This window comes from Leucopleurus acutus (assembly GCF_964270905.1).
Source record: "Leucopleurus acutus genome assembly, chromosome: 9".
NCBI lineage: Eukaryota > Metazoa > Chordata > Mammalia > Artiodactyla > Delphinidae > Leucopleurus > Leucopleurus acutus.
The window spans coordinates 65,210,104-65,234,261 of NC_139144.1; the positions used below are offsets into that span (position 1 = coordinate 65,210,104).

Here is a 24,158-nt window from a genome sequence, read left to right on the forward strand (position 1 = left end):
TTTTTGCATTTAAATGAAAGACAAAATTCGTGTGTTAACTTTAACTTTACAAAATTTATCAAAAATGAGAGAAATAGATATCTAACTGTATTTTTCTAGTTTGTCAGTATATGAGGCAAGATCTTGACAAACTCTTTAGCATCTCAGATTATGTTTAGGAATTGAAAATCTCAATAAATGTATAGAAAAACAACTTTCTATAAAGCTTCATGTATCCCCAGATCTATTCAGTTCTGCTTATTTAGATCATTTTATTGAACATTTAAAAACCGTATGTAGAATTCTTCAGTGATGCCTATAGCATCTGATCAATGTGGCTAATCCCCCCAGTTTAAGAGGTTGAATGTGGAATATTATTGTTGAGGCTCAATGAAAGGCATTCATATTTGCCTTAATGGTTAATCTGAAGCTTAGATGTTGGAAAAATGAAAACAATGAATATTTTAAAAAGAAATTGCTTTTCATATTTATGAGAAAATACTATAATTACAATACTATAATTATAGTTGCTGGGCACTTAACACAAATTACAGTTACTTTGTATCTGAAGAAAAATTTTAAATTTTGAGTTAGCTTTTGCAAAGTCCACCAGATGGTCTTTTAAGTTCAACCAAACACTCAGACTCACCAGACATTTTATATCAGATTTACTTATAAGGATTTAGAACAGGAAAAATATCTTGCCAGCAGGGCAACGTCAAGTAATTCTCTTTTGGGAGAGTAATTCTTGCAGCAGTCCATATATCCATCCAAGAGCTGTTCTCTTTGGCCCCCCAAGTGACAGCTTAGGTGCAAGAAGACAGATTCACACTGGTGGGTATGCAGCCCATCATGGCTTAGAGTCTTCATGCCCCTCAGGAGCCAGTATCTTTAAATACTAAAAAGTCATTGTGGTTTTTGTATGTATGTGGGGCATGGGAGAGTGATAGAAAGAACTTATTGAGATCATTTAGTTGAAATACTTATATTACAGATATATTATTTACAAGGGATATGTCTATTTTAAGAGTCACCATACTCATAGAGAAGCTCAGAGATATGGCTTGCCAGAAGATACTTATGGTTAATTTATAGTTTCTGGTCCAGATGCAACTTACAAGTCAAGGGACAAATAGTAACTGAAAGTACCTTGAATAAAAAGTCAAATTTCTATATAGTGTGCAGCAAGATGCTTATATTCAAAATTAGCCTGACACACCTAAATTTAGGTACTTGTAAGTGAAACTTCCTATTTCTCATAAAGATCATAATTATAAATAAGTGCAAATATTACCATTAATGATTTCCACGGTTAACATATAGCAATAATTTCTAATTATTCATTGGAAGATTTTTCTTATTTTTATGCACTTTAACATAAAAATATAGGATTAGAGTGTTTGAAGGAATTTCATTGTAACTTTTAGTAGAATCAAAAAAATTTATTACTGACTTAACTATAGCATATTTGTATTTAGAAGTTAATATCTGAAGTTAGAGCACTGAAATAATGTCACTCCTGCTTTTTATTACCTTTAGGGTTAAACTTTTTTGGTAGAAGCTTCCTTGGCTGCATGTGTTTATTTGTAAAGGAAATTGCTGCTATTTTAATATGTTTCTTTTCAATGAATAAGGAATATTGGATTTGGATCAAGTTGGTGCAATTATACTTAATAGCAGCCTTTTCTTCAGAAACTACGATGCTTTATTTCCTCCCACTCCCTCCTAGTTGGCAGTCCTAGTCCTCTCTACCTTGTTGATTATAAACCAGTTTTAAATCTGTCTGGGTTTCCTTCTTTCTTTTCAGGGTAAATGGCATTCTTGATTAGAATTTTTTTAGTCTAATTATTTTAATTTTTGTGTGTTAGACTATAGGAATGTGAAATAAATATACAGTTTACAGAATCAGAAGATCCCAAATGTGATAATGTTCTTTAAATTCTTAGCTATTACTGTTTTCCTCTCATTGCACAAAGTAGCTATGGAAGCCTGGCGGAGTATCTTACCTCTGCTATAGTTAGTTTCCCAAACGGCAAATAAAGATCATTGTTTATCGGTAACGTTATTCTCTCTAGAGATATGAAATATACCTAAAAGTAGAAGTCTATTTGAATGGACATTCAAAGTGATGGGAGCCTTTCCAAACTTTAGCTGGCAGCCACAGCCATTGTACTTTAAAATCTTGTTACAGCTCATTTTTTAGTATAAATAATTTGGTCTAGGACTACGGTGTTTTTCTTCCTAGGCTATATTCACTATAGTAACTTTTTATAACTGTCAGTATTTAATATTTTATTCTTTAGTCTTCATTGATATAGTATTCTTGACCAGAATGTTCTCCCCATTTCTTCTCTGGATTTTCAGATTTCTTCCATCTTCGAGTCCTAACAAGTCACATAAATAAGCCTTCCCTCTCTACCCTGATCTCCTTCTTTGAATTTCTATAATATTTATAGTATGTTGGTGACTGTTCTTTGCTTTTTCTAACTCCCCAATTTGATCATACACTGTTTTAATGTAAGTACCTGTTCTACTTTTGCATATCACATTGAATAATCAGTCAGAAAGCTGAACATGTGGTATATGCTCGGTAGATACATGAAAATCATTGTGGTTTGTGTGTGTCAGGGTGAGGGGTGGCTAGAAAGACCTCGTAAGAGCCTTTAAAGTTTTTTTTAAATATGAAAAAATTGAGACTCATAGATGGAAGGATATTGTTTCTTTGAAGACATATTTATTAGGAGAGTTCTTAAATTTCAAAGTGACTTTTTCTTTCTTTTTAGTTTAACGTTTGCTGTTAATTTGTCTTTTTTTTTCCTTTGTGCTTTGTAGAAAGAGAATGTCGGCCTATATATACACTTTCTGCTATGTTATATTTTTAAGGGTTTCCTTTGTGGCTTAATACTCCCCATAATATTTGTAAATATTCTTGGAAGTAGGGTAGAGCATAAATTATGACTTTCAGAGCTTGTGCATTGTTATTGATATTTTCCTCTGTTAATCTATTAATCAGCAGTGGAATGTTTGTCTTTCATTACTATATTTTTCTGTCAATTTTTTGTTGAATATCTAAGTATTTTTGATTTATATATTCTAGTTCTAATTATTCAACTTATTTTTATGATAGTTATTTATTTTTTTGGTAAGTTTAAAAAATGTTGCCAGTATAAAGTGACCTTTTCTTGTGCTTTCATTTAATGTTTTCTTGCTTCTTTGTTTTGTTTTGTTTGCTTTGAGTTCACTTTGTTATTAATTATTGGTATGCTATTGTCTATGCTTTTTTAACCTGTAACTTTATTTTGGGTGTATTTCTTATAAAAAAATCTGATTGGATTTTTCAACCCATTTTGGAGACCCATTTAAAATTGTTACATTCGATGTATTTTGTCAATTTTCAGCTTCTTTGATATTCTCTACATTTTATACTATTTTCTTTGGTTTCCATTTCTTGTATGTGAGCTGTGGTTTCTTTGCACTTGGAATTCTTCTATGTATTAGATGTTACATACACATACGTATCTCTTTTCTTTATTTTACCATACAATATAACACCCTATACCATTCTGGGGAACATTAAATCAGCCTACTGAGGGATGAAGCACAATTAATAAGTTAAAAAATTATAATTCATGATATAAAAAGATTCACACTCTTTAACAGGTATAGAAAAATACATTAAAATCACTATATGATCATATTGCCTAGATAAAAAGTGAATGCAAATTTTAGAAACATTCTTGAAAAAAGCATTAGAATAGTTTACAATAATAATTTATAGCTGATAAAAATACATGACAGAAAAATATTGTACAATGATAAATTTTTATCATACTGCTGTGGGCCTGGGTTCAATCCCTGGTTGGGGGAACTAAGATCCTGTAAGCCACATGGCATGGCTGGAAAAAAAAAAAAAGATAAAACTCAAGCATTATTTAAAGTTACCTCAATCTTACCATCCAGAATTGACATTTGTTAGCACCTGTTAAACATCAAGCCTGATATTTTTGTCTACAGATATGCCAATTAGGCACAGAATAAAATTTACAAAGCAGAATCATATGTTTTTTATATATGTTTATTTTATGTTCTAAGAGAAAAAAGAAATAGATAAAATGGAAGGACTAAATGAATTTTACATAGATATTTATTCACAACAATGTATTTCAGTTTCTAAAAGATCCCTCTAAGTATAGAAAAAAAGTAAAAGGTTGATATTTTCAATTTTTTAAAGTGGTATTTCAACTTTTGGCAGTGTCCATTGACCCCTGTTATAAAAGATAAGGAAAACAGCAACTTATGCTTTCTTCTTCTTCTCTTCTTACCAAGTTCTGACATTGTTGGTATCTTACTATTATTTATTTTGTCAAAGTTTAAAACATTTACATACATTTTAGTAATCACTATTTTTAGTCCTTTATTCTATCCGTTCAAAGCTCACTGCCAATTCTTTTACCGTTTCTGAATTATCTTGATTTACTTCTTGTTTAGTTGATTTCAATCATCCAGTAGATTTGAGGAAAGCCTTATAAGTCTTCTTACAATCTTGAGAGTTTATTGCTTTTATACTTGAAGGTTATCTTAGCTTCCCCCAGAATTTTGGAACCTCCATTTGGTGTTGACAGTTACTGTGGTAAAGTCTGAGGCTGGCTGAACTTTTCTTAAAACTTCTTATTGAATGAATTGCTTTTTCTTCCTGGATGCTCATATCTGACTTATTTTTTTTAAATCCTTAAAAGACTGTAAATTCACTAGCATTATCATCAGTTGATTAATTTTGTATGTATCAGCTTGTTCTAGAACAAGGTGAGATTTGATAGATTCAAGTTTTTGTTCATTTCAGAAAAATTTTCTTCCATAAGACTTTGAATATTGGTTCTGGACTACCAGTTCAGTTTTCTTAATCAATATCATTATTATAAATATATTAAGCTTACATCGTCTTTCAAATCTAGCATCACCTCATTAATTGTTAATTTTTTTCTATTTTGATTTGTGTGATTTTTCTCCATGTCTTTCTACCATGCTCTTATGTTTATTTTTGTTTTATTTTATTTTTTCTTGTTATTGCTCCTTGGATTTATCCTGTATGGGACTCTCTGTGCTTCCTGGACTTGATTAACTATTTCCTTTCCCATATTAGGGAAGTTAACTATAATCTCTTCAAATATTTTCTCAGTCCCTTTCTTTTTCTCTTCTTCTTCTGGAACCCCTATAATTCGAATGTTGGTGTGTTTGATGTTGTCCCAGAGGTCTCTGAGACTGTCCTTGGTTCTTTTCATTCTTTTTTCTTTATTCTGCTCTGCAGAAGTTATTTCCACTATTTTATATTCCAGGTCACTTATCCGTTCTTCTGCCTCAGTTATTCTGCTATTGATCCCTTCTAGAGTATTTTTAATTTCATTTATTGTGTTGTTCACCGTTGGTTTCATCTTTAGTTCTTCTAGGTCCTTGTTAAATGTTTCTTGCATTTTCTCTATTCTATTTCCAAGATTTTGGATCATCTTTACTGTCATTATTCTGAATTCTTTTTCAGGTAGACTGCCTATTTCCTCTTCATTTGTTAGGTCTGGTGGGTTTTTATCTTGCTCCTTCATCTGCTGTGTGTTTTTCTGTCTTCTCATTTTGCTTATTTAACTGTGTTTGGGGTCTCCTTTTTGCAGACTGCAGGTTCGTAGTTCCCATTGTTTTTGGCGTCTGTCCCCAGTGGCTAAAGCTGGTTCAGTGGGTTGTGTAGGCTTCCTGGTGGAGGGGACTAGTACCTGTGTTCTGGTGGATGAGGCTGGATCTTGTCTTTCTGGTGGGCAGGTCCACGTCTTGTAGTGTGTTTTGGGGTGTCTGTGGACTTATTATGATTTTAGGCAGCCTCTCTGCTAATGGGTGGGGTTGTGTTCCTGTCTTGCTAGTTGTTTGGCATAGGGGGTCCAGCACTGTAGCTTGCTGGTTGTTGAGTGAAGCTGAGTGTTGGTGTTGAGATGGAGATCTCTGGGAGATTTTCGCCGTTTGATATTACGTGGAGCTGGGAGGTCTCTTGTGGACCAGCATCCTGAAGTTGGCTCGCCCCCCACAGAGGCACAGCACTGACTCCTGGCTGCAGCACCAAGACCCTTTCATCCACATGGCTCAGAATAGGAGGGAGAAAAAGTAGAAAGAAAGAAAGAAAGAGGATAAAAGAAAATAAGATAGTTATTAAAATAAAAAATAATTATTAAGAAAAAAATTTTTTAAAAAGTAAAAATACCAGATGGATAGAACCCTAGGACAAATGGTGAAAGCAAAGCTACACAGACAAAATCTCACACAGAAACATACACACTCACAAAAAGAGGAAAAGGGGAAAAAAATCATAAATCTTGCTCTCAAAGTCCACCTCCTCAATTTGGGATGATTCCTTGTCTATTCAGGTATTCCACAGATGCAGGGTACATCAAGTTGATTGTGGAGCTTTAATCCGCTGCACCTGAGGCTGCTGGGAGAGATTTCCCTTTCTCTTCTTTGTTCTCACAGCTCCCAGGTGCACAGCTTTGGATTTGGCCCTGCCTCTGCGTGTAGGTCACCGGAGGGCGTCTGTTCTTCGTTCAGACAGGACGGGGTTAAAGGAGCCGCTGATGCGGGGGCTCTGGCTCACTCAGGCCGGGGGAAGGGAGGGGTATGGATGTGGGGCGAGCCTGCGGCGGCAGAGGCCGGCGTGACGTTGCAGCAGCCTGAGGCGTGCCTTGCGTTCTCCCGGGGAAGTTGTGCCTAGATCACGGGACCCTGGCAGTAGCGGGCCGCACAGGCTCCCGGGAAGGGAGGTGTGGAGAGTGACCTGTGCTCGCGCACAGGCTTCTTGGTGGCGGCAGCAGCAGCCTTAGTGTCTCATGCCTGTCTCTGGTGTCCGCGCTGTTAGCCGTGGCTTGCGCCTGTCTCTGCATCTCCTTTAAGCAGCGCTCTTAATCCCCCCTCCTCGCGCACCAGGAAACAAAAGAGGGAAGAAAAAGCCTCTTGCCTCTTCGGCAGGTCCAGACTTTTCCCCGGACTCCCTTCCGGCTAGCCGCGGTACACTAACGCCCTGCAGGCTGTGTTCACGCCGCCAACGCCAGGCCTCTCTCTCCCGGCGCTCCGACCGAAGCCCGAGCCTCAACTCCTAGCCCCGCCCGCCCCAGTGGGTGAGCAGACAAGCCTCTCAGGCTGGTGAGTGCTGGTCGGCCCTGATCCTCTGTGCGGGAATCTCTCCGCTTTTCCCTCCCCACCCCTGTTGCTGTGCTCTCCTCCGTGTCTTCGAAGCTTTCCCCCTCCGCCACCCGCAGTCTCCGCCTGCGAAGGGGCTTCCAGTGTGTGGAAACTTTTCCTCCTTCACAGCTCCTTCCCACTGGTGCAGGTGCCGTTCCTATTCTTTTGTCTCTGTTTATTCTTTTTTCTTTTGCCCTACCCAGGTACCTGGGGAGTTTCTTGCCTTTCGGGAGGTCTGAGGTCTTCTGCCAGCGTTCAGTAGGTGTTCTGTAGGAGTTGTTCCACGTGTAGATGTATTTCTGATGTATCTGTGGGGAGGAAGGTGATCTCCGCGTCTCACTCTTCCGCCATCTTCCCCCTCTCCCCGTTATTGCTCCTAATGTGGCTTTCATCCCTCCAGTTTGTGTTTGTGCTTTTCAAACAAAGAAAAAATTATGTTTCTTTCATTTCATTGATACAGTAGTAGCTGTTTGTCTGATTTCTTCATTTATTTCCATAGAAAGTTCTTGCTATGGATATTTAATGCTTTTTGCTTATGTTCCAGTCTCCCTCATCTCTGTCTTTTACTTTATTTGCAATTTCTACACAAAGGTCCTTTGTTCATTACTTTGCAATTATTGCTCATTTTTAAAATGATGGCAGCAATTTACTTAAGAATCATGTGGGAAGTGATGGGAGAGAGTAATGAACTCGGACCACCTGAGTCTTTCACCTTCTCATTGTGTTTAATTTCTCCGTTGCCCTGGTGGTCCATCTCCCTCAGTTTTCAGGGTTTGAGAGGTGGATGAGTCTAACAGAAGTCCCCCTGTATCTCCAGTCACAGGCTGTTGGTGTTAAAAATCAGTGGCTGCTCCTTGTCCTCTTACCTTCATTGGTTAGGAAGCTAGCTGATTGATAAATGTATCTTATACTTCTAATGTATCTTTCTATTTTTAAAAAAATTTTTATTGAAATATAGTTGATTTACAATGTTGTGTTAGTTTCAGGTGTAAGGAAAAGTGAATCGGTTATACATATGTATATTATATATATTTTATATATATTCTTTTTTAAGATTTTTTTCCTTTATAGGTTATTAAAAGATTTTTTTGAATTTCATTTTATTTATTTTTTTATATAACAGGTTCTTATTAGTTATCTATTTTATACATATTAGTGTATATATGTCAATCCCAATCTCCCAATTCATCCCACCACCACCACCCCCGCCCATTACAAGATATTGAGTAAAGTTCCTTATGCTATCCAGTAGGTCCTTGTTGGTTATCATTACTGTGGTTTTCTATATTCCATTTCCTGCATCCCACCTGTACCCTTAGATCTCATTATGTTAGTTTAGGGCCTAACTCTGTATACCTCTGTGCTTGAGGTCTGAGAAGCATGTGTCAGCTCTTGGTATCCTATCTTATTACAGTACAGAATTTAAAATGTTCAGCCTCAATAAAACAGATAAACAACCAGGACCTACTGTATAGCACACGGAACTCTATTTAATAGCTTGTAATAGTCTATAATGGAAAAGAATCTGGAAAAGAATAGACATAAATAAATATATGTGTATAACTGAATCACTTTGCTGTATACCTAGAACATTGTAAATCAGCTATACTTCAATAAAAAAAATAAATAAGATGTTCGGCCTCCAAATTTGCTGATTGTGACTGTAGTGATATCCTTGTTCAGTTTCCCCTTTTTCTGATGGGGGCACTGTTTGTTATTGTCATACTTTCTGCTGTTTTTTGGTGAGTTTTGAGGGGTTTTGCTGTGCCGTCTTTGGCTGGAAGTCTTTTTTTTTTTTTTTTATCAGTTGATGTTTATTGTTGCTGGGGAGAGAATTATGGAAAACTTGATTTTTGTTGTGTTGTAAGTAACTAGTTCTTTGTGTGTGGTTGCTTGAAGAATGTTTTTCATTTTTTTCTGTAAATGCCACATTTGTCACTATATATTTGTATGACATTATTTTCCTTGATTTAGTTGGGAACGTGGTGGATTTAATCTGTTTAAACTATTTGTTTGGCTGCTGAAGAAAGCTTCCTTATATTGCATGTTTGATTATTCTTTCAGTTCTGTTTGATATAGTCCATCCTTCAGGGAAATGAATATTGTTTGGTTGGCTATTTATTTTCTGTTCCCCATGTCCACTATGTTCTTCTTCATAATTTTTATTTCTTTGTCATTTTTCTTCCTGTTTTCTGGGAGAGTGTCTGAATTTTGTGTTCTGTATCAGTGCTTCCACAGCATTTTCTCTGTCTACCATTGGAGATTCTTTTAGCCTACTGAAGTGATATGTTTCTCCCTTCCGCATGCCTCCCTCCTCCTGCATCTTTGCTATTATTAACCAGTGTAGTACATGGCAGGCTATAATTCCCATGATGTACTTGTGCCAGGTATGTCTTACTTTGAAACCTGTTTTTAGTGTTTATTTTGGGATTCTATCTCTGAGCATATAATATGCTACTATTAATTTCTGTCCTTTACTTAGCCAGTTGTTTTATAGAATTTGTTACCTCTGTATGGATATAGATAGTGTATAGAGGCCAAGGGCAGTGGCAGAAGTGGGAAAGGTTCCAATGGGTAGGGATAAAATACCTTGCTTCCATAATAGGTCAGGTTTGAGTAGTAAAAGATGTCAGCATAGTTTTATGGTTCCTATGGAACCTGGGTTTGTGAACCAGATTAGGGTAGGTGTTGAGATTAGGGAAGAAGAATAAAACATCTTCCTACCTTTGTTCAGTTGGTCTCTATGAAGTGAAGCTGGGGTGTGGCATAAGCTAAAGCTGAGATTTTGGCTTTATCTACCCGATAATTAGTCTAAATTTCTTTTAGGTTCTGAATTTACAGTTTATGGGATTGTTTTCTACACTTTCCTCCCTTTTTCCAATGATTTCATGTCTGTGTCTTTGTCTCTTTTCAACTCCTGCATGGCCATTTTAGTTAGCTATTGGAGAGACTGCATGAGGACTGTTGCCATATTGAATTGAACATTTCAGAAGAGCCTTAGGATCATATCATTAAATTGCAGAGAAAAATCTAGTTGGAAATTAGATTTGAATACTACTGAATTTAGGGATTCTTTTGGAGAAATTGGCTTTTTTCCAGTTCTGACTACCATTTAATTTCCAAAAATAATTTTGGTTCAGGCTAGAGATTGAGCAGAATAGTGAGTTTTTTGGGAAAAAAATTAAAAAATAAAATGGCAACCTTTTTAGAAAGATATGGTCCTTGAAATGTGGCTGAGCTCTAAATTTTACACAGAATATATCACTGTCTTTAGTAATTGGGTATCCCACTGTACTTTCTGACTGGTTCATATCTGGTCTTGTTTCGTGCAGTGTTCATTATAGATGAATTCTAGATCAATTGAAAGAATTTGCGTACCCTCATAAAGTATAACATAGTGGGTTTTGACATTAATTTGATTGTTTTCCTAACCTTCCATTTTTCTCACCATAATGTAGCATTTGTATTCTTTTGGTGAGTTTTAGAAATTTTGTAGTTGATTGTAATTGGTGCTTTTGGCATTGTAATTAAATTAAGCTTAATTTAGCTCATTTTACTGTGATGAAGCTTACTGATTTTCAGTGTTTTCACTATTAGTTTTTCCTGAGAAGTCTAATTCCTTCCCCTATTTTTTATTTGCTTGTTTACTGTTTGTTTTGCTTTTTCCTTTTATTTGGGAAGTAAAAAATATCTTTTCTGTATTAATAGTGATAAATCAGTTTTAAAGAAACCCATTGCGACTTAAGTGGCATAAGATGATAATTGGGTTGTTAACCAGAAATATTAATATTATATAATATGTGATAAATAAATATAAATATAAATATAAATAGGGCGAGAGAACCCCCATCAGAAAAGGGGAGTTTCAGTTTGGGACATGGTGGGCCTGCTAGTGTAACACAATAGATTATAACTTAATGTAAGGAGATATGGGGGAAGGAAGAGAAGGAAGAACAGAATTTATCATATTTGTTTTTTTTTTTCTTTCTCTTATTGTTGATACCTCAGTAACCATGATTTAGACAAATTGTTTATGTCAATTCTATTGAAAAATTTTGGGAGTAAAATGAATTGCTTTACTTTTGATGGTCATCATTAATTGTATGCATATACAGTATTTCTATTGTGTATGGTCAAGGTCTTTAAAGAGGTGATTTCTAGATTTTATGTTGATTGGATTTTATATCATTTGAACAAGAATTGTGCTTGTAAAGTCCTTATAACCATGTAGCTAAACCATGGTTGACCTATGGCCTATCAATATGCTGCTTTATGAACTGTAGTATTGCTCCTTAGATAAGTATTTTATTCACATGGAAAAGACTTGCAGTAATCTTATAAATAAATTAAAAAGCCATGTCTTTATTGTTATTTATCAGTTGAGGTTATAATCCTTAGAAAAACTTTCCTTATGAAAGTTAGAAATCTTTTGCTGTGGTCTCATGTTTTCATTATCATTTTATTTTTTATGTAGTAATGTAAAACACAGCATCCTCCATTCTCATGAAAAGTTTAATAGTAATTACAGTTGCAGATTGTTTGACTTTGGTACATTCCATAGCAAATCTGTTTAATTTGTCTGCCAGAGGTTTTAGAAACACTCTACAGCCAAAGATAAGGAGTTGCACTTAGAATGCTAGTTGGGTTTATTCTTTTGTGTTTTATAAATTAAATGTTTTAATGGTAGAATTCGTCTTATTACCATGTATTTCCACTGCAAAATTTCTTTAGACATACTGTCATTGAGGCTGTGAACTTCTCTTAAAAGGAAGTGCTCAGTCTCAAAAAAAAATAATCTATATGGAAAAGCCTTGTGTTTTGGTTTCTGATTCTCTGTCCCATACTGATATGAGAGTTAATTTCATAGTGGATGAGGGGGCTGGCAGAGGAGTTAGTTGTTCAATAGAGTGGTAGCAGCAGAAAAGTGTTTTGCTTTTCACTAGTTAGGGTGAGTTTTGTCTTTTAATAAATGCATAGCTCCTTGGCCCTTTGGTCTTGGAGATTATTTGTATCAGGTTGGTGACTTTGCTTTCATCTTTCTTGGAAATACGTGCATCTTTCTTGGAAATATGTAATTTTACATTTTCCCTCCTCACTTGAAATACTCTGGTTTCAAAGATAGAATGAGACTTTAAATTTATTTCTAAATTATTAAAAAATATTTATATTTCCAAGATAAAAAAAGTTACATTTTCTAAGTTGCTTACTGGAGAATATAAAAGAGAAACAAAGTTATTTTTTGAGGTAATATTAGGTTATATTCTGCTACTAATAACTTTGGAACTTTTAATGAACTTAGTTCTTTTAACTCGTTAACCGGTATATGGTCTATACTTTTGAACTAGCATTGGAGTGCATATCTGGGATATTGCCAAAATAAAAAAGGGTGTATGTAAATATATAAATCTTACTCTATAAGCTAAAGTTGGATGCCTTAAAATTAGAATCAACTGTTATCTGAAAGGAAATACAAGAATATAGCAGTACATATTTATTGCCTGGTGTGTACTGGCATCTTTGTATCATTAGGCTCTTAAATTCTAAAAAGAACTACATTAGTAACTCATTCAAAACTTCTGAACTGTTTAATAGTTTAGAAATCTTCACTAACTCCCTACATCTTTAAAAAACAGATTGGGGAGAGTGATGGTGCATTATTTCAAGAGACTGGAATACTAAATAAAATTACCAAAAAAAGGGCTTGAAAAATATAATATAGTCAAGCAATCATGTTATCATTTAAGTCCTCTTTATAACTTTAACTTGAAACTGGTAAGTAAATGAAATTTTGCCTGCTAAAATAGGGCTTTATCTCTCAATTATCTGACCTCTGTGACACACGGAATCTATCACTGAATAGATAGGAGGGTTCCCACATATTCTAAAATGGGGATCTGTTTTCAGTGGTTTTCCTGCCTGTAGATAAAGTCTACTAACTTTTGTTCACTGAAATGCAGTTTACTATTTAAAATAAGTGTAAAATAGAAACAGAGTTACTACCTGCTTTATTGATATGCTAAAAAAAAGAAAGATTCAGATGCCCATATAATTTGTTTTGAGTGTGTAATATTTAAAACCGTAGAGAAAACTGTACTAATTCAAAGTTAAAGTGTTTTTGTTTTAATTAAGTAGGTGACAGAATGCCATTATAGAACATTAATTCATTAATGTAGAACATATGTTCTAATTAGAACTTATGTTCAAATCTTGATAAGCCTTGGCTATGTGAAAACTTTGCTTAGTGCAGAAAGAAAGATTTATTATACTTTTTTCCCCTTGTAGTTCATCAAAAAGTCATCTTTAATTTTCCAGTGTTTTTAGAGTGAGAGTATTTTAATATTTGTAGATAGCATGTATTACATATTATGAAGATGTTTTAGGGCATACATTGATTGTCTAATTAGTAATGTGTTTTTTCACCATAACACTGTTCCAAGAGTCCATATGATAATAATAACTAATATTTATTTCACTTACTCTGCACCAGGCAGTATTCTAAGTGCTTTATACATAGTAATTTATTTAATTCTTCTAAGAATTGCTCCTATTATTAATATTATTACCATTCCCATTTTATAGGTGATAAAACTGAGGCATAGAAAGATCAGTAATATGCCGGAGCTCATAATCAAACATGTAAACAACTAATTATAGCATAAATGGTCTAATGTTCCAACATAGAAAAGCAGAAAGTGATAGGGCCCTTCAGAATATTTAGTCTACCATGCTACTAGAAGTCAAAGTCCCAACTCTTTTTGTTTCTACTAAAAAACTCTCATACCTTTCTTTTCTCTAGAACAATTGCTTCCCTTTCATATTAGTGCTATCCAATATTCAATCTAATGACAGTATGTTGTTTGAAATTAAAATGATAAACATTTGAAAAACCAGAAGGTAGAAGCCTAAAACAAAAGTGATTACTTTTGGAGTGTGGAACTGAGGGGTGGAAGAATCTGGATATGTTCTTTAAATAACATTTAGGAAGCCTAAGGTATTCTGGAAATCAACTTCAGTCTTTGGAAAAACAGTGATGCTGCCAAGGCTCTTTCATTTAAATCTAAAATAGTTTAGATGTATTAATATAGATATAAATATTTTGGAATGAATAAAAAGTGAAAGATAAATTATTAAGTATTTTAATTAAGAAGAACAGCGTAGAAAATTATTCCTTTTTTCTTTTCATTTAAAAGAAAAGTTATGGTTTGTAAATTAGAAATTACTAGTATTCAGTTATCAAAATACAATGAAAAAAATAATACCTTTTATCTCTTACTTATACTTATTTCCAACAGCAAATTTCTCTCTTCTTATCCCATCTTGTTACCTTCATATTTCAAATGAGTAGGAACAGTTCATATTAATTGAACATTTAAAAATTTTTCTTGGAAGGAAAATTATTCTGTTTTGGACCATATAACAATTTACCTTTAGCAATGAATTTTGCAATAACTCTGAACATTTAGGAGTATAAAAATTCTACATTTCCCTTCTTTTAAAAAAGCTTTGTTAATGATGGAGAAAGCATATATGACATCTTTCAAGATCTGTAGTTGGAAAAAAAATTCTCTACTTTGCAAAGCCTCAGCTATGCCCATACTGTGTGAATGCAGCATGGAGCTAGTGTGTGAGTGATCAAGCAGCAGGAACAGTTTCTGTGGAAACAATTTTCAGAGTACTTAAAGTTCAGCAGAAAAATATGAAAAATTAAAACACAATCACATTGGAAGTAATGGGCAGATGGAGATAAAAAAGTTATCTTGCCGCTTTTTAAAATTTCTACAGGCTTCCAGATGGTAGGAAATGCTTTGTTCTTCCCTCCTGCCCATCTGTTGTTCTTTAGTGTAACTGACATCACCACAACTACTGCAACCATTAAAGCATCACCATATAAAAATGGCAAAATTTAGAACGTATTGCATAGTTTTATGGAAAGAAGATTACAAGAATCAAAGTTATAGTTTGTTGAAAGATTTGCTATTTTATTTTTTATTTTTTGGTGTGTGTGGCATAGTGGTATGATAGAAGTAATGCCCAGGAATGATGTACTCTAAGATTAGAACAAATTTCCCTTATTTGAGGTGGTGTAGAAAAATTTTCATGATTTAGAATTAAACATAGGGATTTCTTTATGTATCATTGAAATGAATTACTTTTTAAGTAAAGGATATAGTGTATGTGATCCACTAAACCTATGCATTTGTTTTATTTCTTTTTTCCCCAGACTATTAGTCTCTGCCAGAAATGGATATGTGTTACTGTTTTCTACACAAAAATTACTTTAAAGAAAATAGTTATAATAATAATTATTTGTGCCAGTTTCGGTCCAGCAAATGTTTAACTTTTGTAGTTTAAAAAATTAAAAATAGTTAAGCAAAATAAATTTCTATTTAAATAACAAAATATTATAAAATAATTTTTATTTATTGGTGTCTGCCTAAAGGCAGATCTCATAAATTTTATTTGTTGCTTTTTGCCACTTTTATCAAACAGAATTTGTGTTTGCTAGAATAGAATTTAGATAGTGAATTCTTTTTTTTTTTTTTTTTCCGGTATGCGGGCCTCTCACTGTTGTGGCCTCTCCCGTTGCGGAGCACAGGCTCCGGACGCGCAGGCTCAGCGGCCATGGCTCACGGGCCCAGCCTCTCCACGGCATGTGGGATCTTCCCGGACCGGGGCACGAACCCGTGTTCCCTGCATCGGCAGGCAGACTCTCAACCACTGCGCCACCAGGGAAGCCCGATAGTGAATTCTTTACTCTTAATCAACAAATTCATATCCTTAGAGTAACTTTGGATTGATTATTCATCTTAATTCTTTCCTTTTTTACTCCTTAATTACTTATGTCTAAAAACTAGTCTTTATGAAAAATTAAATGAAGTTTTGTTAAAATTAGAATAATTCTTGTCTAGGTTACTTTTGCCCATTTTTAAGTGCTATAATTTAAAAATACTTTAGAAAAATCAAGCAATAGTTATGTGTTGCTTTTAAGGAGATTCTTGTCACCTTTCTTGTGTTATTCCCCCCCCCCCAATACATATCTTTCTTCCAGCTTGTATATATTACATGAGAATTCATATTTATTTTGAAAAAGTCTTTCAAGATTATGTCACATTTGAGTTCAGGAAATCCAGTTTTGACTAGAAGTATTGCTTTACCTTTAGCAATATGAAAATGAATTAATACAGTACCTTGAGTTTTGGCAAACTCATCTTTAAGCCATTTGAACCTCCCAAGTGATACTCAGATATGTAGTGAAATTCACTAGTTCCTAGAAGCCCAGTGAGTCTACAATGTTTGGTTTCTTAAAAACAAGCTAAACTGAATAGCAGTATTAGGTGAGTTTCATTCAGAATGCCATGTAGCACAGAAACAAGTCATTTGTCTTCCAGTGTGAATTCTAATAGGCCTTAGTTCCCCAATCTAGGCTCTTTCTGTGGCTAGGACTGGGGTCCTATGATGTGTAGTCTTTAGGGACACTTTAGTTTCAAGTCTGGGGAGAATACCTTCTCCAGCTGAGATTTTTCTCTGGGGAGTTGGCTTACAGAATGGGCATCTCAGAGACTAGAATAGTGGTTATTAGGAGTGAGGGAGATGGAGAGATTCTGGTCAAATGGCACAAGGCTTCAGTTATAAGATTAATCAGCTCTGGGGATCTAATGTACAGCATGGTGACTATAGTTAATAATACTGTGTTGTATACTTGAAATTTGCCAAGAGAGTAGACCTTAAGCATTCTTATCACACACACACACACACACAATGGCAACCATGTAAGGTGATGTATGTGTTAAATCTGGTTGTGATAATCATTTCATGAAGTGTATGTATGTCAAATCATCCCATTGTATACTTTAAATATATACAATTTTATTTGTCAATTATACTTCAATAAAACTGAAAAAAAAAGAATGGGCATTTCTTCTTTTCACATAGGGACCACGCTGTTCAGTTTCTTCAAGCATGGCAGTTGGTATTCAATGAACGTTGGTTGAATGACTGACTGACTGAAGGGATTAATGAAGCAATTGAAAACAAGTGACTCAGTTAGAAGGGACAAAGGCATACTGCTTCACAGCCTGAACTGTGCCTATGGGAAATTTAAAATATGTTAAGTTTGGCTGCTTAAAAATTTTTTTTTGACCATAATGCATTTGTTATAGGAGTGGATTAAAACTATGGCCTGAAAAAAGTGTTTTCAATTTTGTGGGAATTTAATTTAGTCTCAGTAATCCTGTCTTCTCTTCTGTGGATGGTGGGAATTTGTTTGTGGAACATTTATTTGTTTGTTCAGGTCAAACATTTTATTAACCTTTTTTATTCTGTCAGACATAGATGAATAACTCATGAAGAGTCTTAGATCCATATTTCATGAAGGGCATAATTGTGATTTGAATTCCTTATATGCATAGTTATTTATTATGCTAATGAGTATGCCTGTACTGTTAACTTTAGGTTGTAGAAAAGAAATTTTAAAAGAATTATGGTTTTATTGGCATTGACTTTATTTTATGTCAGCAGTCATCAGTTCATGTATTTTTATGTACAAAGTGTCTCATACCACTTCATAGAAAGCATATTTAGTGTTGTATGAAAGGAGAGAAGGTTAGCACTCCCCTTGACAAGGATGGAAGAGGCCTTCAGGCCTAGCAACACGCATATGGTTAAGAAAGCATATTTAATTATCTTCTAATGGATTATATCAAAATTTCTTTCTCTTACATATTTTACATGGAAATATTTTATATTCTTATCAAACTCATATACGTATGTATCAGTACTGGCCACTTGAAATATATAATTATAAGAGAGTGAAAATAGAACGGGTTATACCAGCAAAAATTTTTTGATAATCAGAAATTACAGAACACTCTGATGCTCTTTGGGAGAAACCTCAGGTTTTTTCTCTTTAAAAAAATTCAACTTTATTGAGGTGTAATTTACATATAATTAAATTCACCCACTGTAAGTGTTCATTGAGTTTTTTAATTTTTTCTTCCAGTTTTCTTGAGATATAATTGACATAGAGCATTGTATAAGTTTAAGGTGTATAGCATAATAATTTGACTCACATCTATCATGAAATGATTATCACAATAAGTTTAGTGAACATCTATCATCTTATATGCATATAAAATTAAAGAAATAGAATTTTTTTTTTCTTGTGATGACAATTCTTAGGATTTACTCTCTTAACAACTTTCATATAAAATATAGAGCAGTGTTCATTATATTTGTCTTGTTGTACATTACATCTGCAGTACTTATTCATCCTATAACTGGAAGTTTGTACCTTTTGACTTTTTCTTTTTTTTAATTTATCAGAATTTGTTTTATTCTTTTTTTTCTCTCTCTTTTTTTTTTAACATCTTTATTGGGGTATAATTGCTTTACAATGGTGTGTTAGTTTCTGCTTTATAACAAAGTGAATCAGTTATACATATACATATGTTCCCATATGTCTTCCCTCTTGCGTCTCCCTCCCTCCCACCCTCCCTATCCCACCCCCTTTTTGACTTTTTTCATCCAATGATGAAATAGGCAAGCAGAGGACTCATGGGCAAAAGAAAAAAGGGATCTGTAATTTGTCACAAGAGAGGAGATGAGTCAACGTAGGTCAGAGTATATTTCTACCTAGGCACTGAACAACTTCATACCTTATAATGCAAACTTCTATTGTTTCTATTGAAATATTGTTTATTATTTTTTATTTTTTTGGCCATGCTGCACGGCATGTGGGATCTTAGTTCCCCAACTAGGGATTGAACCCTCGCCCCCTGCAGTGGAAGCACAGAATGTTAACCACTGGACTGCCAGGGAAACCCATGAAATATTGTTTCTTGAGGTCACATAATATCATCTAGGAAACAGTGTTAAGTAAAGAAAACTTACAATAAAATTCACTGTCTTGTAGGATAGCAAAGACTGAGTGCCGTGTATTATCTATGTTTTTTTCCATTTTCTCTTTTCTGTGTGTTTAAATAATATTGTGTCTTGTTTAACCAATAGATAAAAACCTATGTCTGTAGACCACTGGGCCATTGTGATTCATATACTTTTAATTTCTGTAATTATTAATGAGTAATATACTTAATCCCCCCCAATAGCTACTTTTATTCTCTGTTAAGTACATCACCTTCTGTTTCTGGGAGACTTAAGTTTTTTCCTATATGAAGAGATTGAACAAACTTTTATGTGTGGCTTCAATGTAACTGCTAGAAATATTTTTATGCTACTTCATTTCTCAGTGGAGCATGAGTTACATTGCCCTAATGTTGGGGGGGTATTAAAGACATTTTCTCCCTTTCTTTCTGAGTGGCCTGAAACCTATGAACTAAAAGCACAGAAGCAGCAGACTGTGAATCTTAGTTTAATATATATATTTTTAGAAGCCACTGCAGGTGAATTATTTATTCTGTATTATACGAGGCTGTTTAACTTTGATCTGGCCAGCTAGTAGCAATAAGACTACTTCTAAATATCTTTCCATTTGGAGATGTTTACTATTGTCATCAACAGCAATCCCCTCCCCTCCCACACACAAAACACTTTCATGTATGTATGTATATATGTATGTACGTATTCACATTTCTGTCTTTCCTCCCCTTCACATTTGGTGGGATGTGTGTGGCTTTCTGGAGAGGGGAGGGAGAAGCAGGCCTTGGCTGGAGGCTGCTATTGATTTAAGGCAGTGGGCATTAATAGGCAGCATCTGCCCTCTCACTTTCAGTAATGCAGCTGACCCTTTTAGCTGCTGGATACCCGAGCTGTAAGTGGCAACTTTAATGTGATACCTTAGAGTTATGTCCTTACTAAGTAAATCACATTTAGAAGCTTTTATGTTATCATAGTCATGCTTGTTTTAAAAAAGCCTAAACATGATGAACATTAAAAATGAATTTATATTCATGAAGCAAAATTTGATTTTCTATGTAATTACTTATTCATCTAAAAACTTAGATGGTTGCTTTTAGTGTTCATCTATGTAAATGACACAATAAAAAAAGAAAGCTATTCTGTGATACTCTGTGCTTTATTTCAAATGATTTTCTTGATGATACATTTATTTTGTCTAAGACTTTTTCAAATAGTCTCTTCTTTCCTAAGTAGAGTTTGCTGTAGATGGAAATAACTTAATATGTCTATTGTTAGAATGAGACCAGTATAATCTTTTAGTTAGTCTTTTATTTAGGTACCACCTGAGTGGGCATATTGAATATTTGAAATATGGTTGTACATTAAAGGATATACAAAAATGTTATGTAGTCTACCTTTAAAGCAAGTAGTGTTGGGATTTGTACTTAAGTGATGTTGGATCTAAAATCGAATCAAAGAGGCAGAAGTTCAGAGAGGTTTGTTTCTCCCTAATTAATAAGAGAGAGAGATGAATTGCCATTGATTTTTTTTTTTTTTTTTTTTTGCTGTACGCGGGCCTCTCACTGTTGTGGCCTCTCCCATTGCGGAGCACAGGCTCTGGACACGCAAGCTCAGCGGCCATGGCTCACAGGCCCAGCCGCTCCGCGGCATGTGGGATCTTCCTGGACCGGGGCACGAACCCATGTCCCCTGCATCGGCAGGTGGACTCTCAACCACTGCGCCACCAGGGAAGCCCTGCTATTGATTTTTAAGAGTAAAATTTTTAACCATGATGGAGGATTTCCCCATATTTTTCTACTCATATCATTCTCTTAATGTTATTCATACACAGCTTTTGTTATTTAATTTTAGGTTTGAAATGGGAAATGATCAAAAAGCATTTTTATAATGGAAGCTTAAAGATTATAGACTATATAGTTAAAATTTTAATTGTTTAAAAATGCAATAAAGTGGGCAAAATTAAGAAATATATATTTTAAAAGGACCAAAATTTTATGTGATACCTAAATTTTAAACATTAGTTTTGCTTTTACTCCTTTTTTTTTTTTTGGCCACACTGTGCAGAATGTGGGCTCTTAGTTCCCTGACCAGGGATCAAACCCATGCCCCATGCATTGAGAGTGAGGAGGCTTAACCACTGGACTGCCAGGGAAGGCCCATTATATCCTTGTAGCTTACTTATTTTATACATAATAGTTGGCTCCTTTTAATCACCTACCCCTTCTTGCCCTTCCCCCATTCTTCTCCTCACTGGTAACCACTAATTAGTTCTCTGTATCTGTGAGTTTGTTTCTGTTTTGTTATATTCATTCGTTTTATTTTTTAGATTCCACATAAGTGGTAACATACAGTATTTGTCTTTTTTTTTTTGAATTTTATTTTATTTATATTTTTATATAGCAGGTTCTTATTAGTCATCAATTTTTTTTTTTTTTTTTTTTTTTGTGGTACGCGGGCCTCTCACTGTTGTGGCCTCTCCCGTTGCAGAGCACAGGCTCCGGACGTGCAGGCTCAGTGGCCATGGCTCACGGGCCCAGCCGCTCTGCGGCATGTGGGAACTTCCCGGACCAGGGCATGAACCCGTGTCCCCTGCATTGGCAGGCAGACTCTCAACCACTGCGCCACCAGGGAAGCCCTTAGTCATCAATTTTATACACATCAGTGTATATATGTCAATCCCAATCGCCCAATTTATCACACCACCATCCCCACCCGCTGCCGCTTTCCCCGCTTGGTGACCATACGACTGTTCTCTACATCTGTGTCTCTATTTCTGCCCTGCAAACTGGTTCATCTGTACCATTTTCCTAGGTTCCACATATATGCGTTAATATACGATATTTGTTTTTCTCTTTCTGACTTATTTCACTCTGTATGACAGTCTCTGGATCCATCCACGTCTCAAAAAATGAACCAATTTCATTCCTTTTTATGGTGGAGTAATATTCCATTGTATATATGTACCACATCTTCTCTATCCATTCGTCTGTCAATGGGCATGTAGGTTGCTTCCATGACCTGGCTATTGTAAATAGTGCTGCAGTGAACATTGGGGTGCATGTGTCTTTTTGAATTATGGTTTTCTGTGGGTATATGCCCAGTAGTGGGATTGCTGGATCATCTGGTAATTCTATTTTTAGTTTTTTAAGGAACCTCCATACTGTTCTCCATAGTGGCTGTATCTTTTTACATTCCCACCAACAGTGCAAGAGGGTTCCCTTTTCTCCACTTCCTCTCCAGCATTTGTTGTTTGTAGATTTTCTGATGATGCCCATTCTAACTGATGTGAGGTGATACCTCATTGTAGTTTTGATTTGCATTTCTCTAATAATTAGTGATGTTGAGCAGCTTTTCATGTGCTTCTTGGCCATCTGTATGTCTTCTTTGGAGAAATGTCTATTTAGGTCTTTGGCCCATTTTTGGATTGGGTTGTTTATTTTTTTAATATTGAGCTGCATGAGCTGTTTATATATTTTGGACATTAACCCTTGGTCTGTTGATTTGTTTGCAAATATTTTCTCCCATTCTGAGGGTTGTCTTTTCGTCTTGTTTATGGTTTCCTTTGCTGTGCAAAAGCTTTTAAGTTTCATTAGGTCCCATTTGTTTATTTTTGTTTTTATTTCCATTTCTGTAGGAGGTGAGTCAAAAAAGATCTTGCTGTGATTTATGTCAAAGAGTGTTCTTCCTATGTTTTCCTCTAAGAGTTTTATAGTGTCCAGTCTTACATTTAGGTCTCTAATCCATTTTGAGTTTATTTTTGTGTATGGTGTTAGGGAGTGTTCTAATTTCATTCTTTTACATGTAGCTGTCCAATTTTCCCAGCACCACTTATTGAAGAGACTGTCTTTTCTCCATTGTATATCCTTGCCTCCTTTGTCATAGATTAGTGGACCATAGGTGTATGGGTTTATCTCTGGGCTTTCTATCTTGTTCCATTGATCTGTGTTTCTGTTTTTGTGCCAGTGCCATATTGTCTTGATTACTGTAGCTTTGTAGTATAGTCTGAAGTCAGGGAGTCTGATTCCTCTAGCTCCATTTTTTTCCGTCAACACTGCTTTGGCTATTCGGGCTCTTTTGTGTCTCCATACAAATTTTAAGATTTTTTTGTTCTAGTTCTGTAAAAAATGCCATTGGTAATTTGATAGGGATTGCATTGAATCTGTAGATTCCTTTGGGTAGTATAGTCATTTTTACAATATTGATTCTTCCAAGAACATGGTATATCTCTCCATCTGTTGGTATCTTCTTTAATTTCTTTCATCAGTGTCTTATAGTTTTCTGCATACAGGTCTTTTGTCTCCCTACGTAGGTTTATTCCTAGGTATTTTATTCTTTTTGTTGCAATGGTAAATGGGAGTGTTTGCTTCATTAATCTTTCAGATTTTTCATCATTAGTGTATAGGAATACAAGAGGTTTCTGTGCATTAATTTTGTATCCTGCAACTTTACCAAATTCATTGATTAGCTCTAGTAGTTTTCTGGTAGCATCTTTAGGATTCTCTATGTATAGTATCATGTCATCTGCAAACAGTGACCGTTTTACTACGTCTTTTCCAGTTTGGCTTCCTTTCATTTCTTTTTCTTCTCTGATTGCCATGGCTAGGACTTCCAAAACTATGTTGAATAATAGTGGTGAGAGTGGACATCCTTGTTTTGTTCCTGATCTTAGAGGAAATGCTTTCAGTTTTTCACCATTGAGAATGATGTTTGCTGTGGGTTTGTCATATATGGCCTTTATTATGTTGAGGTATGTTCCCTCTATGCCCACTTTCTGGAGAGTTTTTATCATAAATGGGTGTTGAATTTTGTGAAAAGCTTTTTCTGCATCTGTTGAGATGATCATATGGTTTTTATTCTTCCGTTTGTTAATATGGTATATCACATAGATTGATTTACGTGTATTGAAGAATCCTTGCATCCCTGGGATAAATCCCACTTGGTCATGGTGTATGATCCTTTTAATGTGTTGTTGGACTCTGTTTATTAGTATTTTGTTGAGGATTTTTGCATCTATATTCATCAGTGATATTGGTCTGTAATTTTCTTTTTTGTAGTATCTTTGTCTGGTTTTGGTATCAGGGTGATGGTAGCCTCAT

At 34.9% G+C, this 24,158-nt stretch overlaps 1 protein-coding gene across 1 annotated transcript in view; it reads left to right on the forward strand.

The window, feature by feature from the left end:
• Window positions 1-24,158, forward strand: part of BBS9 (Bardet-Biedl syndrome 9) — a 448,956-nt gene that overhangs the window by 115,071 nt on the left and 309,727 nt on the right. The window lies entirely within an intron of this gene.